Source organism: Ambystoma mexicanum, chromosome 13 (assembly GCF_040938575.1).
Source record: "Ambystoma mexicanum isolate Mex_15411 chromosome 13, UKY_AmexF1_1, whole genome shotgun sequence".
NCBI lineage: Eukaryota > Metazoa > Chordata > Amphibia > Caudata > Ambystomatidae > Ambystoma > Ambystoma mexicanum.
The window spans coordinates 660,985,677-661,003,741 of record NC_090938.1 but is presented as its reverse complement, the minus strand read 5'-3'; positions in this window follow the sequence as shown (position 1 = coordinate 661,003,741).

The following is an 18,065-nucleotide window of genomic DNA, read 5'->3' as shown; positions in this document are numbered from 1 at the left end:
CCCCAGAGGCCGTATTAAAACCACATCTGTAGGAATCATTCCTCTTTTCCCAGGGGGATAATAGCTTCCCTACTGCTACAGATATCAAAACCTATTGATTCTTTGGTGACAATGGAAAGGTAGAAGCTCTCTGACTTAGTTTTTGAAATTGTAGGGTTCCCCAATTAGTTTCAATTCAGTCACATCCCATTCCTGACACTATATGTAAGGAACTCATGGTGGCAACAGTAAAGACAGACACAAGTTATCACAGTTCAGGAGTGTTTATTGAACTGTATAAAGGGTGAGAAAAACACCTAATCTAAACCTAAATCTAAGCTGGGAGCAAGCTACGATCATCAAATAATAATAAAGCAGTCCTAGTGGTTTCTTGTCTAATAAAAAGGGCCTATACTAAAAAACCTATAGCCAATCCTTACAACTAAGTTACAAAATAGTGTGGGATAATGTTCTCAAGAAAAGAAAGAAGTGCTCACCAAATGATAAGTCAGGATGGTATGGCTGGGTCTCCCTTCTCCACATTTTAAGCACGGGACAAGGCAGGAACTTTGAGCACAGCACACTCCTGGGCCTCGCCAGCACGAGGTTACAGTTCCTGTTAATGATGCCAGTCCATTCCAGGGCCATGTCTCTTTCCTGCAAAAGTCTCTTGCCTTAGAAGGCCTGCTATACCAAAAACAATAAATAAACAAATGTTCCTTTAGCAATCTTTTCACGTTGGGTGACTGCTCTTCCCCCCTTGAATCCCCCTCAGCCGGGCTCTGATCCTTCTTGCAACGTTACCCTCCCTCAATCGGGTTCACTACGGCCTTTCAGTCAAAAACACATCACTCAGCAATCTCAATGTCTTTAAATCAACTATCCATAGTGGACATCCCTCAGCCGGGTTCAAACTTGTCGTCACAATGTTCACGGGTATATCCCTATTTACCCTCAATATGCAGGCATCCCTCTGTCGGGTTCACATTTGCCCGTTTTTCACAGTTCAATCAGTTTTCTCCCATGAATCAAAGACGTTTGGGTGTACGAGGGGTTTTGCTCAACCCTCGTAGGATCACTTTCACACTTCACACTAGCCTCTCCTAACGCCTCTTCGTCTTTGTAGTTTCAACAAAACAATACACCCCGAAAGTGTTTCAGTCCAAGTCCTTTCGAATGCATGACCCTGTGACGCCTGACCACTCTGCTTCTGAACCTTTTACTAGGGTTTCTTAAAAGTTCAATTATACAAGTTCTTTGTTCAACAAGTTTGCCACCTGCAACTTTAGGCCCAACACAGTTCGGTTTTACTATCTGTCTTCTCCGACTCACCGGCTGTGCTGAACTGTTGGAGTTTATTATCTTGGGAGTCAAGGACGGCACCATGGCTGCAAGCATTTCTCCCCGCTTTGGCTACCAGCGCGGAAGGGTCCTGTGTTGTGCTGGCACCTGTCACACCACACGCCAGCTGGACTCCCCAGTCTTATAATTTGCCTTTCAGAGGCTTCACGGGTCTGAGTTGAAAAGGGCAAGGGCAATTCCCTCCTCGTCGTCCCTCTAAATGTCCCTGCCTTTCTCCTCCATTTGAACTGCTGGTCCGGAATAGCTACTTCCTTGTGCGTTCGGCCTTGCTCGAAGTGTGCTTTCATAGTACCCCTTTCCTTGTTTGTGCCTTAGGGTCCAGAAGAGAAAGGACCATCAGGTGTGTGTAATTATTGTCAATTGCCTGACTCTGCCTGACCCTTGTGTTGGGACATGTCAGGTAAACGGCTTGGGTGTAAGTCCGTTGTCTGTCACGGTGTAGTAAGTGTTTCTGTTGAAAAAGGTGGGTAGAACTTCTGAATATCCCACAGGGTAGGATGGGGAAAAGGTGTCATAGGGAAGGAGGTACTGCATCTCACATATTGGTGTCCCACTTCTTTCCCCGGGGACCCCCCATCCAGGTAATTCTCACACACTGGTCCACCCCCAGGAACTGGATCCAATAGCGATGGCCATGTCCTGGCCACCTGGATGACAGATCCCCGGGGAATAGTGGATGAGTCACATTCAGGTTTCTGTAACGCTCACCTGTTTCCACGGTGGCGCTGATCCGTCAGGAGGGCAACTTCTGCTGAGGTGTTTGGAATTCCCTGCTACTATGGTTCCCCTAGCAAAGGAATGTGTGCCTGCAATGAGAGGGTTCCTGATTAGTTCAAGCCACTGTTGTAACCGTGGGTCCGCCTCCCTTGAGCCCTTGTACGTGACTTTATTGCTCGGAATACTTCTTCTTACCTTCTTTATGGTGAAGGCGAGCTCTCCATCCTACTTAATTCAGCAGGGGCGCAGTTGGTCCAGTTACGTCACTGGAGCTTTGTGCGGTGTTAGGTGCCCAGACCTGCTGTGACTCCTCTCATGTATTAGTTTTGATCTTGTAAAGTCTTTCTGGTATTGTCTTTCTCACTTCCACTTTCCTCTCACGTGTTGTGTTTTATGAGTCTTTTCTCTGCCAGTCTTTATTGTACTAATGTCTTTCTCCTTTCCTTTGCAGTTGTTGCTGCGGTACCGACATGTATGACTGCTGTTGCTGTGATACCAACACGTGTGAAGCACTTGGTGGGATCGAGACTTCAATACGTGGTAAGTAAAGCTTTTCGTTACAAGCGTTAGCAAGTGTTTTCCATGTTCACTAACCTTGTTCGTTTGTCTTTCAGGCACCAGGTGCGTAGCCGCGTCCCGGACCGGATCGCAGATGAGTGAAGATGTGGAAAAGGTAAGCACGTGCAGAAAGGAGCGGCCGCTGTATCGGGCGACACTGGTAAGTTGATCTGGATTGTGAAGATGTTGCGGTCATGCAGCGGCGATCCTGATCAAGGTAAGCTGGTCCAGGTAGATGCAGCGATGGCAATCATTGCAGCGGGTGTTCCTGATCAAGGTAAGCTGGTTCCGGGTTGGTGAAGACATGATGGTCGTTGCCGCGGGAGTTCCTGGTCAAGGTAAGCTGGTCCAGAGTTGCTGGATCTTGGATGCTGAGCAGCGGTGAGCGCGTGCTGCTGCTTGGAAGCAGAACAACGCAAAGCATGGATTGCTGAAAGGGTGTGGCTTATATAGACAGCCCCGCCCAAGGTTGCAGCCACACCCTGAACACTGGACTGCATGAAAGAGTTTGTGCAACTCTCTACGTGCCATGTTGGATCACCAAGAGTGTAGTGCTGAAACACCTGAGCATTTCTTATGAGCCTGGCGCCAGGACTAGGTCCAGGTGGACCCTTTTCTATTCCTAAAGGGGCTTATAGCATGACCATATTCCTGATGTCGTGCCATGAGACCCTTAGTGTTGTCTTGGTCCAACACTGAGTCGTGATAGCACTGCCCCCCAAAGCCCCTCTCAAGGGTGACCTCCTCTCAGGCCCGGGCTAAGATGGGTTATTATGGTGATAGCGCTTGATTAACCGTGGCACATGGATATGGTCCCTGGGCTCCCAGGACCTGTCCTGGGGTCCGTATCCTTTCCAATCGACGAGATAAAATAGTTTGTTCCTGAAGATTTTTGAGTCCAGAATGTCCTTAACCACGTTTTCAGGCTCGCCATCCACCATTACAGGAGTGTTTTTTTTTTTACCCGAGTTCCAGGTTGTACTGGTTTCAGAAGGAAAACGTGGAATACTGGATGAATCTGCATGTTAGGGGGTAAGGCTAGCTTCATTGCAACTGGATTTATAAATGCCTTGATGGTATATGGTCCCAGGTATCTGGGACGCAAGTTTTGAGGTCCTTTTAGAACGATATGCTTGGATGCTAACCAGACTGCGTCCCCAACGTGATATGCAGGTGCTTCCTTTCGGTGTTGATCCGAAAATTTCTTATGTCTCTCTTCAGCTCGGATCAATTGTGTTGTAGCTTCCTTTAAAACTCAAGCAATTGTAGTGTGTAGAGTTGTCACTGCCGGAATATCTAGGACTTCGGGTGGATCAAAGCTGGAATTGCGTGGATGATGTCCATAAAGTACATAGAATGGGCTTTGTTCCGTGCTAGTATGAATTGAGTTGCAGTATGCATGCTCCGCTATCCATAATATGTCCTTCCAGGTGTTTTCCGCTTGGTGTAGCATGCATCTCAAATATTGTTCCAGTGTCTGGTTTGTTCTTTCCGTCTGACCATCGGTCTGTGAGTGATGACTACTTGAGAGCCGAATGTCAATTTGAGCCAGCTCACAGCTCCTTTTCCAGAACTTTGAGATGAATTGGCTGCCCCCGTCGGAAATCAAGATTAACGGGAATCCGTGTAACCGGACAATTTGTTCAAGAAAAACCTTGGCTAGTGTGAGAGCAGTGGGCAACCCTTTCAGTGGGATGAAATGGGCCATTTTTGAGAATAAATGGACCACGACAAGAATGGTATTGTAGCCATTACAGGTAGGAAGATCGGTGATGAAATCAAGAGACGTGTGCCAGGGTGCAGGTGATACCATTAACAGACGTAACAATCCTGTTGATTTTTGTTTCTGGGATTTGTTCTGGGCACAGATCTCACACGTTAATACATGCTGGATTACGTCCTTTCGCCAAGTAGGCCACCTGTAGTATCTTTTAACCTTAGTCAAGGTTTTGGCAGTTCTTCGATGACCTTCTACTAAGGAGTCGTGGTAACTGGTAATGACTTGATTCTGCAGTTCCTTGCTTGGGAGATAGAGGAGCCCTTGGAAATACGGAAGCCCATCAGAGATTGTATGATGACTGCTATTAGCCGTCCATGTTTGACGTGTTTTCTCATTGAAGCATTGTTGCACAGTGGTTTGTAAGTTTTCTAGGGCCGATGTCTGCTCGAGGACCCCTAGAATTTTTTCTTCTGGGATAACTGACACGGGGTCGGGAATTGCATATGCCGCTTCCCCTTCTCCCATACACAAGAGAGCGTCTGCTTTTCCGGTATGGACTCCTGGTCGATAAGTGATTATGTAATCGTATTCTGCAAAAAACAATGCCCAACGAAGTTGGCGAGATGACTGGGCCTTGGCTGATTTTAAGTACTGCAAGTTGCAGTGATCGGTGATTACTGTGATTGCATGTCTGGCCCCCAGGAGGTAATGTCTCCATGCCTTGAATGCTGATTTTATTGCCAGGAGTTCATGGTCTGTAATTGTGTAGTTGAGCTCTGGAGCTGAAATCTTGTGGGACCAGAACGCCACTGGGTGTAATTGACCGGTATCAGGGTTGCGTTGAGAGAGGACTGCTCTCATGGCGATGCTAGAAGCATCGGTTTCTACTACGTATGGTAAGTCTGGCCGAGAATGTCGTAGGATCGGGGCTGAGGTGAATTCTTGTTTTAAACGTTGGAAGGCTTCTTCTGCTTCAGCAGACCAACTGAAGCATTTGTTCTTGCCTAACAAGGTTGCTATTGGATGGACAATCTGGGAAAACCCGGGAATAAAGCATCGGTAAAAGTTCACGAAACCTAATACACTCTGAACTCCTTTCACTGAGGAAGGGAATGGCCAGTTGAGGATGGCATCTACTTTATGAGTGTCCATTCTGATCCCTTGAGGTGTGAGGATGAAGGCCAAAAACTCCACTTCCGACACATGGAAAAAACATTTTTCCAACTTGGCGTATAGCTGATGTTCCCGGAGTTTTTCCAACACTGCCCGCACATGGATGATATGATCCTCCCTTGTGGCTGAGTATATCGAGATGTCACCGATGTATACCAATGCACACACATCCAATAATTCTCAAAGGACATCGTTCATGAAAAACTGGAATGCGGCAGGGGCATTACAGAGCCCAAAGGGCATGACCTGGTACTCATAGAGACCATACTTTGTATGGAAGGCAGTCTTCCATTCGTCTCCCTTTTTTACCCATACCAGGTGGTAAGCCCCCGCAGGTCCAGTTTGGTGTATATTTGAGCGTCCTTAATCTGATCCAGAAGTTCTGGGATAAGTGGCAAAGGATACCAATTTTTTACAGTGATTTGATTTAATGCCCGGTAGTCGATGCACATTCTCAAATCCCCCTCCTTCTTGGGTACAAAGAAGAGGGGGGAAGATACGGGTGACTTAGACAGACGGATGAAACCGTTGGCCAGGTATTGTTCCAGATAGGTTTTCAAGTGTGAGTTCTCCTGTTCCATAAGGGCATAAATCCGACTGCATGGTAGCTGTGTGCCTGGGACTAGATCGATCTGGTAGTCGTAGGGTTTGTGTGGTGGTAGGGTGTTTGCTTGTTCTTTCTCAAAGACGTCCTGGTAATCGTGGTATTCCGATGGTAGCGTGCCAGTTAACCCCAACACCTTCTCATTCCCTTGCCCTGGTTTAACCGATTTTTCCAAACATGAGCCTGGCTTGAAGCATGAACCGAGACTTTCTTCAGAGAAGGCAGAGATATGATGAGCTTACACTTTCAAACACCTCACAAATACCACTGAAGACTATTATTTTATGAGAATTCTTCAAGTTCTTATGAGTGATATGAAGTTATTAGTGGCGCATTTGAAAGTGTAAGGGCTACAGAAAATATAAAATACAGACATATCTTTGAAACACCTCACAAATACCACTGAAGACTATTATTTTATGAGAATTCTTCAAGTTCTTATGAGTGATATGAACTTATCTGTGGCGCATTTGAAAGTGTAAGCTCATCATATCTCTTTGTTACTCGACAACGGAGTTGAGGGTCTCTGAGTCTCCGTAGACGCTTACACCTGTGCGACAAAGAGCTAATACGCAGTCTCTATAATCAAGGTTTTTCAGATCTCTGAAACATAAATCTAATTAGTTTGCGAGGTATAACCACAAAAGGTATCAACCGAAAAGCCCCTCAACAACCGTCAATTCTTCAGAGAAGATCAGCCTCTTGGTGCGCCAGTCGATTTGCAGATTGTGTGTCTCCAACCATGGTATTCCCAGGATCAACCGACACTGGGGTGCTCCAATTAGATCGAAGACAATGTCTTCCTGATGGCCGTCCTGACAAAGAGGTGTCACTAGTTCAGTTCAGTGTGTTACCGGGCTCGAGACCAACGGGGTACCATCAACTGCTGTGACTTTGTCTGTGGTCGTTTTCTGCCGCAGGGAGGGACCCATCCTACTTGCCAGGTCTGGTCGATGTAGTTCCCGGTTGCACCACTGTCTATGTACGCTTCCAAAGCATGCATTTTAGACGGTTGTTTGGGATTAACCAAGGTCACCGGTATGACTAGATGCAAGGCCTGTGGTTCCTCCTTACTGCTCGGCAAGCGGACCTCTACTCTTGCCGAGCCCGGGAGTTTTCCGAGTCAAGTTCTGTGTCTTTATCGGTGGCTCCTACTATTTTTCTGGGGGGTTTCACCGGACATTCGCGGAGGAAATGACCGGATTTACTGCAATAAAAACACAGCTGCTGCTGCCTCCTTTTTTCCCTCTCTGCCTTCGTGAGTGGGCTCCGCAAGTCCCCGATTTGCATGGGTTCTGGATGGGTGTCTGATGGTCGGGCGGGAGACTCCTTTGGACGTACATACACACCTCGCCCCTCAAACTTAGCCCAGTCGGACTTACGATCTTGCAACCTATGATCCAACTGGACGACTAGATCTATGAACTCTGCACACCCTTCCGGCGGATTCACTACTTGGGCCAGGACGTCCTTTAGCTCTCCTCGCAATCCCTGGTAAAAGAGTGTGGTCCTTTTCTCTTCCGGCCAACTGGTTTCGGCCACAAGCCGATTGAATGCTGCTATGTATGTCAGCAGGTCTTGGTTGCCCTGTCTGAGGGATAGGATTTTGTTATCCAAGGCCTGTCCTCGGGTGTGACGGGCATACAGTTTTTCTAGTTCTTGTGAAAACCCCCAGAAGTCGTGCAACAACGGGTGGTCCAGATTCACTAGAGGTATTGACCAGTCGGCTGCGCAGCGCCCAAGGTACGATGGAACAAAAGCGACTCTTGACTGGTCATTTGGAAATGCTCCTGGTCTACAGAGGAAGTGTAGGCGACACTGGTTCATGAACACAGCAAATTTAGCAGGATCACCCGAAAAGCGTTCTGCTGGTGCCAACGGGGTAGTCTCTGGTAAAACCACTTGCACTGGCATGGGTGTTGATGGTGCTACTGCTGGTATGGTGCCAGGTAGAGGTGCCTGTCCAGCTTGGGTCTGAAGTAGTTGATTGGCTAATTCCTCTGTACAGTCTCTGTTCACGATTAGTTCCCTTCTTAGGGTGTTTGTTTCCTACCGAGCGGCATGTACTTCTGCCCGCAACTCCCCCAGCAATTGGGCTAACTGGTCAGTATCAGATGTTTCCATGGCGCCCAGGCGGATATTCAGACATGGCTTCGCGTTCTGTAATGCTCACCTTGTTTCCGTGGGGGTGCTGATTCGTCAGGAGGGCTACTTCTGCTGAGGCGTCTGGAATTCCCTGCTACTATGGTTCCCCTAGCAAACGAAGGTGTGCCTTCAATGAGGTCTTGCTTGAAGTGTGCTTTCATGGTACCCCTTTCCTTGTTTGTGCCTTAGGGTCCAGAAGCGAAAGGACCATCAGGTGTGCGTAATTATTGTCAATTGCCTGACTCTGCCTGACCCTTGTGTTGGGACATGTCAGGTAAACGGCTTGGGTGTAAGTCCGTTGTCTATCACGGTGTAGGAAAGTGTTTCTGTTGGAAAAGGTAGGTAGAACATCTGAATATCCCACAGGGTAGGATGGGGAAAAGGTGTTATAGGGAAGGAGGTACTGCATCTCACATATTGGTGCCCCACTTCTTTCCCCGGAGACCCCCCATCCAGGTGATTCTCACGCACTGGTCCACCCCCAGGAACTGGATCCAATAGTGATGGCCATGTCCTGGCCACCTGGATGACAGATCCCCGGGGACTAGTGGATGAGTCACATTCAGGTTTCTGTAACGATCACCTGTTTCCACGAGGGCTCTGATCCGTCAGGAAGGCAACTTCTGCTGAGGTGTTTGGAATTCCCTGCTACTATGGTTTCCCTAGCAAAGGAAGGTGTGCCTGCAATGAGAGGGTTCCTGATCAGTTCAATCCACTGTTGTAACCTTGGGCCCGCCTCCCTTGTGCCCTTGTACGTGATTTTATTGCTCAGAATACTTCTTCTTACCTTCTTTATAGTGAAGGCGAGCTCTCCATCCTGCTTAATTCAGCAGGGGCGCTGTTGGTCCAAGTTACGTCACTGGAGCTTTGTGCGGTGTAGGGTGCCCAGACCTGCTGTGACTCCTCTCAGGTATTAGTTTTTGATCTTGTAAAGTCTTTCTAGTAGTGGCTTTCTCACTTCCACGTTCCTCTCACGTGTTGTGTTTTATGAGTCTTTTCTCTGGCAGTCTTTATTGTACTAATGTCTTTCTCCTTTCCTTTGCTGTTGTTGCTGCGGTACCGACACGTATGACTGCTCTTGCTGTGATACCAACATGTGTGACAATTGCAGCTGCGATACCAACACGTGTGAAGCACTTGGTGGGATCGAGACTTCAATACGTGGTAAGTATAGCTTTTCGTTACGAGCGTTAGCGAGTATTTTCCGTGTTCACTAACCTTGTTCTTTTGTCTTTCAGGCACCAGGTGCGGAGCCGCATCCTGGACCGGATCGCAGATGAGCGAAGATGCGGACAGGTAAACGCGTGCAGAATGGAGCGGCCGCTGTATCGGGCAACACTGGTAAATTGATCTGGATTGTGAAGATGTTGCGGTCGTGCAGCGGCGATCCTGATCAAGGTAAGCTGGTCTAGATAGATGCAGAGATGGCGGTCGTTGCAGTGGGCGTTCCTGATCAAGGTAAGCTGGTCTGGGTTGGTGAAGAGATGATGGTCGTTGCCGCAGGAGTTCCTGATCAAGGTAAGCTGGTTCGGAGTCGCTGGATCTTGGATGCTGAGCGGCGGTGAGCATGTGCTGCTGCTTGGAAGCAGAACAACACGAAGCATGGATTGCTGGATGGGTGCGGCTTATAAAGACGGCCCGCCCAAGGTTGCAGCCACACCCTGAACACTGGACCGCATGAAGGAGATTGTGCAACTCTCTACCTGCCATGTTGGATCACCAAGAGTGTAGTGCTGAAACACCTGAGCATTTCTTATGTGCCTGGCGCCAAAGACTCCAGGACTGGGTCAAGGTGGGCCCTTTTCCATTCCTAAAGGGGCTTATACCTTGACCATATTCCAGATGTCGTACCATGACCCCTTGTGTTGTCTTGGGGCAACACTGAGTTGTGACAGCTTCTCAGAGTGCCCATAGTCTGTGTTACCTGGCTTTAGCTTCCTATATTCCAGTCCTGAGTTTCCTTGTTAGCTGTCTGTAGTCCTGCCCTTGTTATTCCAATCCAGATTCACTTTTTCTTGAATTCCTTGTTACCATTCTGCAGTTTAGTCCTTGTTTTCCTAGTCCAGAGTTTCGGTCCTGGGGTTTCTTGCTCCTGGTCTATAGTTCAGTCCACTGTTCCTTGATTCCGGTCCTTAGTTTCTAGTCTGCAGTTCCAGTCTGCTGTACCGTTGCACTTAGATTATTTTCTTCTTGCTTTTCCTCTTTCATTCCTGGTTTCTGTCCTGAGCCTTGCTTACTATGACTTCCTATTCTTCCCTGGATATTTCTGTTGCTGTTCTTGTCCTCACATGTGCTTGTGTAACTACTTTGTTCAGATTTTGGGTGCTGGGTTTCCCAGCCGGCAATCTCTGCCCCTTTCCTTTGTCACATTTCAGTATTCTACCCTGTGCCATATTTTTAACAATGTGCTAGTTCCTCGTTCAGGAGGTTTCCTTGTTTGTGCATTAGGATCCAGACACAGACACCCACTACTGCTGCTCCTTTCAATGAGCATTCAGAGGGAGGCCCCGTAACAGTAACCAGCTCAGAAGGCTAGAGTTTCACCAGACCCTGTGGGAAACTGCTCCCCCATTCTTTGTACACCTCAAGTGGGAACCTAAAGTGTTTTCTTTACTTGTACTCCCTGACCCTTTCTGTTCACTGCCTTTGTTGCCTATCTGTAGTACTTGCCTATTCTTTCTTGTCTGCAGGATTACTTACACTCCTGTCTCTTGTGCACTTTTCTCCCCTTGGCTTCGTGGGCACGTCTCTACCGTCAAGCTCCTGGCAGTAGGTGAACTACTACTTTCCTGACTCCAGCGAACACCCAGGAGCCCAGCGCTGGCATCTGGCATTCCCGCTGTGTGCAACCTTCTCCGCGCAGAACTTCTGCTTCTATGCACCTGAGCCTGTTGGCTCTACCTTCCTTCTTCCAGCCTGTTGGTCGCACAGAGAGGAGCAGCCCACTCCCACCAGCAGTCACTTCTAGTTTATTGAGGCCCTGATATAAATGTCCTGGCACAGGTGCGTGCTTCCAGCAACTAGAGCGGCGCCTTTAGTGAGGGGTCAGAAATGGGAGGTGGACACAAAGCGGTAATGTTTGCAACATTAGACATCTTTATTAAAAATAAAAGGGTTAGATAAAGGCCTTTCTTACCCGACCCTAAAGAGAGTTTCCCTGCCTAGGAAACTAAAAATAAAGATCAGTCTGTGTCTCATCATCCAAATTATGCAAACTGTCCTTGTGTCCAAAACGTATCTGGCCCTCACACTAAAAATAAACAACCAAAAGTGTAAGGTAAATGTCTCTGTTTTAGATTCAGTAAAGGTTCCCTTCCTCTTGGACTATTTCAAGTAGGATAGCGGAAATGTCCTTTTCACACAACACTTTCTACAGGATGACAAAAAAGTATTTTCAAACAATAACTTTTGAAGAATAACAAAGGGGTCTCTTTTAAAACAACTTCTTGTTTGGTCTCCTGGTATACTCCCCTGCCAGTAATTCCTCAGTAATTTCTTTAGATCCCCCAGTATACTCTCCAGTCAGGTATATTTTTTCAATGTCTTTTCATTTCATATACTTTAAATGTATTACCTGGTGTACACTTCTGCCATGAATCCCCTTCTGTGTTTTTGTAGATCGCCTGTTATACTCTCCTGTATCTTTTTCTCAAAGGCTCACTGCCTGATGTGCTTCTATCGATGAACAACATACGTATGCCAACGAGAGAATGCATAATTTTTTTATTTTTGTTATTTATTAAAGCCAAATATAGAGTGCTATCGTGTAAATGTTCAGGCCCTTATTAGATGGTATACCAGCAAGTACTAGTATATTATTTAAATCAAAGTTTCCTAACTTGCCGAAAACAAGAAAGTTCAAAATAGATTGAAAATGAAATACTAAAACACAGATGGTATGAGTAAGAACGGGCCGTTTACTATAAGCCTGTGTATACATTTTTCATACTAGTTTCATATATTTAAACTGACATTGTGTTCACAACCATGAGTGAGAATAGAAGAGTGAGGTGTAAATAGGAAATTACTCAGAAAGAGAATAAAGCTGCCATTTCCCCATCTGACTTGCAATTCAATGAAACAAACAAAATACAATGTTCTCCACAGTTTGGATTTGATTTGATCTAATGGTCCTTTAATAGTATTACGTTATCTGCTTTCATGCAGAAATCTTATATTCATTAAAAAAAAGAAATTATTGTGTCCATTTTAGTTGTTAATTTACTGTTTCCATGAGCCTTACAGTACAGTTCTGAAAGAGACACCTATATTTATCAAATGTTTGCTATTTTCATAGGTTTGATACTCCAAAAAAATAAAAGAAGGGTCCTTTATGCTGTGTTGTTGATGTGCTTATTTCACCAGCACTTCTTATAATGTTCTCTTTCAGTATCGTTTACTGTTTATACTTCATTGGCTACAGGTACTACCTGTTCCAACTTACCCCATATAGACATCTCAGATATGGAGACTTGCTCAAGTTCTGTCTGTTAACTTCTTCACTCTTGTTCCTTTGCTTGTGGCAATACTTGTTCCAATTTTCCCCCAAATTGACAACTCATATTAGAGACTTGTACAGATTTTGGGCCTCATTACGAGTCTGGTCGTAAGCGTGCCAGGAAAACTGACAGGCTACCGCCGGACCCATATTACCATTCCGCCTAAGTGATTCCCGGAATCACCGGGGAACTACAACCCCGGTGACCCAGGAATTCTGGAGGCAGAATTCTGTAATTCCCCATTCCCATGGAGTCCCATAGGACTTGATGGGGTTGGGGACAATGGAAACACTGGTTCCGTCTATGAAGGAGCCGGTGTTTCTATTTGCGCCTGCAGGCGGGTGGTGTCAATCCCGCCAGGTCAGACCTGGCGGGATTGACACCACCCGCCTGCAGGACTCTTAATAAGCCAGTCCGGTTTTACCACCACCATTCTTTCCGGACCAGCAGGGTTGTAATGAGGCCCTTTGTCTTTCAACTTCTTCATTAATGTTCATTTGCTTGTGATCATTTACTCCAACTTTCCCATATTGACTTCTCTTATATGGGGATTTGTGTAAATTCTGCCTTTTTATTTTACTTGGTTGGTATTCAAAATAACTATTTAAATGTTCATAGGCCTACAGGCATGCCTGGGGGTCCCCAACACCTATGGGTAGACTCACCGGTGTTGGATGGCGTTTCCGACCAATGGCCCATTGCTGTGGTGGAGATCTCACTCTGGGGAAGCTTCTCCTGCCTTGCAGACCCCCATTCATTTCTCCCGCCGGCTCCATATTTGTTTTAAACAAAAATATCAGAGACAGGAGATGTTACATGTCTATATGAAGTATGAGTGGTTTCCTGTTCATTTCGTTTTGCAGGAAGGGGTTTGGGGGTTTTACAACGAGAGGGATTTGTAAAGTGACAACAAGCCATCAAGAACTCGGGAATCCTTCTTCATTATGAGGTGAAGAATAATGCATCTCTTCGGATCGGGTTACCACCTCTTCCTGACAGCCGACTCCTCCAATGTGATGCTCCCTCATAATACCACCAGGATCAGGTAGCAGCTGCTGTCCCCAGGCCACATCTTTTGCAGGGGATCAGTGATGACTCCACAGGAGTCATCGCACTGTGCTGAGGGCTTCCCTTGCTCTGCAATCCTCTACTACTGTTCTTCGTCACGGTATTGAGGTGTTTCTGGGAACAGTAGTCACCTTTTGGTAACTTCCATAAAAACCTTGTATGAATGTTCAAAATGGGTTTTGATGGCAAGTCAATCAAGGAGGATTGATATGTAGAGTTATAGCAGATGACATTAGCAGTTTCAAAAGGCAGTCTGTGTTTCAGACTTAGTTCACATGTGGTAACAAGAGGGATTCAACACTCTCCAAAGAGGGAGCAGGGAAGGAATTACAATAGACCATTAGAGTGTTGCAAATGGGAGGTTCATCCTGCATACCATGTCTCATCCGATGAAGCCATGACATCTCCCCAGAGGTTGTCTCGTCCCATGTGATCCTCTCTCATTTAGCTGGCCCCAGGTTCAGGATAAGGAAGCGGCTGCCATCCCCTGGCCACATGGGAGGAGGGCACCACCGGCGAAACAGTGATGATTCCATCAGATTAATCACATACCCTTCCCCTTGAGATCGGGGCTTCCCACACAAGGAGTATTATTTCGGTGTTTGTCAGTGGTTCCCTCCACTTAAGGAGTTTCTTCTTTAACTTTGGTATCCCACCTCCAGATATAACCTTCTGCTAAAAACCCATCTTCTTCCCAAGAATTGAAAGAGGAAATAGGGAAGGGAGGTCTTCTTTGTATTTTTCTGTAGGGTTTTGAAACCTGGGATGTCTGTGACAATTAGGCTTCCTCGGGCAGCACAGGAATAACAGCAGCATTTATTTGGGTTGATTCCCCTTGAACTCGGATGGTACCTGGCGTTTTGTGATATACCTCCTCATCCCCATGGACACAGGTAATCTTTTATTGGGGTTCCCCTTCTAAAATCTCTATTTGAGATTTGATTGGGTTGTAGTGCAGTCTGCTTACTCCCTGAGTCAATAGGCTTTAACCGGTACCATGTTTACTGTGGCGTAGTTATGAGTCTGAAACAGCGCACCTCCAAAGAAAAAAATACTAGCAGTTTCAATGCTTTCTACTTCAAGAAGGCTACCTTCCTCCCAATCTCTTCCCATCCTGTAACCAATCGCCATGGGTTCCTCTTTTTGTTTGAGGGAAAATTCCTGGCCAAATGTCCAGACTGTCCACAAGAAAAACATACAATGGATGGAGGAGGGTTTAAGGGACCGTCCCTTCTCTGGTTTTATTTCCCTTCTTTCTTTACTTACCATGGGTTTTCTTTCTCCCCATCCCTAGATCTCTTAGTATAGATTACTGGAAGCTATCTTGGTTTCTATCTTTTACAGGAAAAGGGGAACGACAAAACCCCTTCTGATCTTTTCTGGGCTCTTCATTCCGGTGTAGGCTTTGTAAATCTTGATTGGCTTCGCCATGTTTTGAGCAGTTTCTATAGCCATTGCTCAACTATGTCTGTTTAACTAAACCAAAAACTAAGGATTGTCAGAATGTCCAAAACAAAACTGTCCTGTGTCCAAAGTTCTATGCTGACCTTCACACTATAAACTCAATTCTAAGGTGAAGATGGTAATGTCTTTAACCCTGACTGGTTCATAAAAGTGTTCACAAAGGAAAAATAAATAATTCCAACACAAATGTTCTTCAAGGGCAAAGGTCCTGACTCCAGAGGATGTCTTCCTTCCCCTGGATTCCTCTTTACCTTTTTTTACAAATAACAGTTTGTTTTTCCTCTTGATCAATGTCAAAAAGCATACAGAATTTTGTTTGGTCTTTGTTTTGTACCTCTTCTTCTGGTTAAAATATTATTTTTCTTGGTCCTGATATTTCTTCTCAGGGCCTCCTTACTCTTGCTACATTTCCTGTGACTGCCTGGTATACTTTCCTGCCAGGGCTTCTTGTAATCACACACTTGTAATTGCCTGGTATACTCTCCTGCCAGGGCTTCTTGTAATCACACACTTGTAATTGCCTGCTTCAGAGGCTTCAGAGTTGTCTCCTCCATGTGATCCTCCCTTATATAGCCACCCCCAGGGTAAGGATCCAGTAGCGCTGCCTTCCCCTGGCCACATGGGAGGAGGTAACTGCTGGGAAAACACTAATGACTTCATCAGATTCATCACAGTAGGCTATTTTTAAAAAGTCTCTCATCACCTTCAGTACCAGTTCTTGTAATTTCTTCAGTTGGTTTCTGGGCTTACTCTCTTTTCTCTGGACAATGTTCAGTTGATCCCTTGTTATCCTCTGATACAGGCTACTATGCCTTTTGGATTCCTCTGACATATATTTTCTTAGCTGGGATAGGGTTTCTTGGTGATTAATGTTCTGCCTCTTCTGAGGTGGCATACATAGCCTTTCTCCTTTATGGGCTCCAATGGCCTTCACTTTGCACTCATAGGATTCTCTTTCTGAAATTGTCCACTTTTTGCTTTATGGGTTGTTTTCCCCTCTTCCCAGGGTATTTGTATCCGAGGCTTAATGGTCTCTCTTATAGAGTTATTCATGATTCTCTTTGTCACATTGTTACAGTTCCAGTGTATCATGTTTCTATTCCATATCTCCTCAATTTCACTAAGTTTTTCCAGATGGATAATGATTCGCCCGCAGCTTCCCGGTTCTCTTCTTCTTCCCGATTTGTATTCCTGTCTCCTCGGCTCTCCATTGCCTGTGAACACTCAGCCTCCAGTGTTTCACTCTCACGTTCAGACCATTTCTGAAAGTCGCTGGCTCCTTGGAGCTCCTTGGCTCCACCTCTCTCAGCTGTCACGCTGTCCGGGAGCTTCTCCTGCTTATGCCCTCTCTCTACTTCACCTCCCCTGAGCATGTCCTCCTTTTTGTCTACTCATCTCAGTTAAATGGAGTTTAAGAGACAGATTCTCTTTCTTGTTTGTGATGACATATTGTGACTTTGTCTTCAGGCAAATCTCTGGATTTCATATTGTTTTTTTATTTCTGACATTAAGATGAATGGCTTAGGGAATTACTCACAGGAACTAGGAGTCCTAGTTGCCAAAGGGGGAGTCTCTCCCGATTAGGTCCTGCTTGCCTCGATGCCTAGGGAGGGTGCTGCGGAGTAGGTTCACCTGCCTAGCCTCACAGGGGGCCTCTCTCTTGGGGGGAAGGGATGAATTCCCTGGATTCGTCACAAACTTCACGCAGTATGCATCATATCGCTCTGTATCCATTCTGACGTGAAAATGCTTGTAAAGATCTTGGGGAACAGATTTGATGGGGTCTTGCCTTCTCTGATATATGGGGATCAGGTGGGATTTATCCGGGGTCGTCAAGGCTCGGATAATGTTCGAATGATACTGGATCTGATACATGTGACCCGACAAACTGAGAATTTGGCATATGTGCTTTATCTGGATTCAGAGAAGGCATCTGATAGAGTAGAATGGCAGTTGTGACAAATACAGACAAAACATCCCTTCTGGCCAGAGGGGAGCCACCACCTTTAAGTCTAGGGAGGTGAGCAGGGGAGCAATACCCTCCCTAGGTTTCTGGGCAAGTGGTAACTCTATGGGAGTGCCCCCCCTCTTGGGGACAAGGACTCCCATTCCAGAATGGAACTCCCAGTCCAAACGACCTTGTATTCATATATGAATATGGAAAAGACTTGTACATCTCCTACAACCACAGTATTTTACAAAGATCCGTCCCTGATGTGGCACTTGTTCACCCTGTTTTAGGGGTTTTGTGGCCATTATGAAGCGAAGGAGTGAGTAATAGGGTGCTTTCTACGTGGCCTTCCCCTTGAGTTTGTTGTAGGGTCCTCCTATAGATATTGGTAAATTGCGATTCCGCTTTACTTAAAACTGGTCTGATTTAGGATTGGAAAGAGTATTTTGAGTTTTTCATGGAAGGCAGGTTTAAAGATGCCTATACTGTGAAGTCCATGTTGGGGCGGAATGCCTCTGGATTTTTGTCTACTTGAGGTTGAAAGGCTGCTGATCCTAGATGGAAGGTGAATTTGGGTAGTGCAAGGAACTCATGATGGCAACAGTAAAGACAGACACAAGTAATCACAGTTCAAGGGTGTTTATTAAATTGTATATGCGGGTTCAAAAAAGGCCTATTGTAAGCCTAAATCTAAGATGGGAGCAAGCTACGACCATCAAATAATAAGAAGGCAGTCCTAGTGACGTCTTGTCTGATAAAAAGGGCCTATACTAAGAAAATTATTTTGCCAAACCTTACGCTAAATACAAACAAAGAGTATGGGAT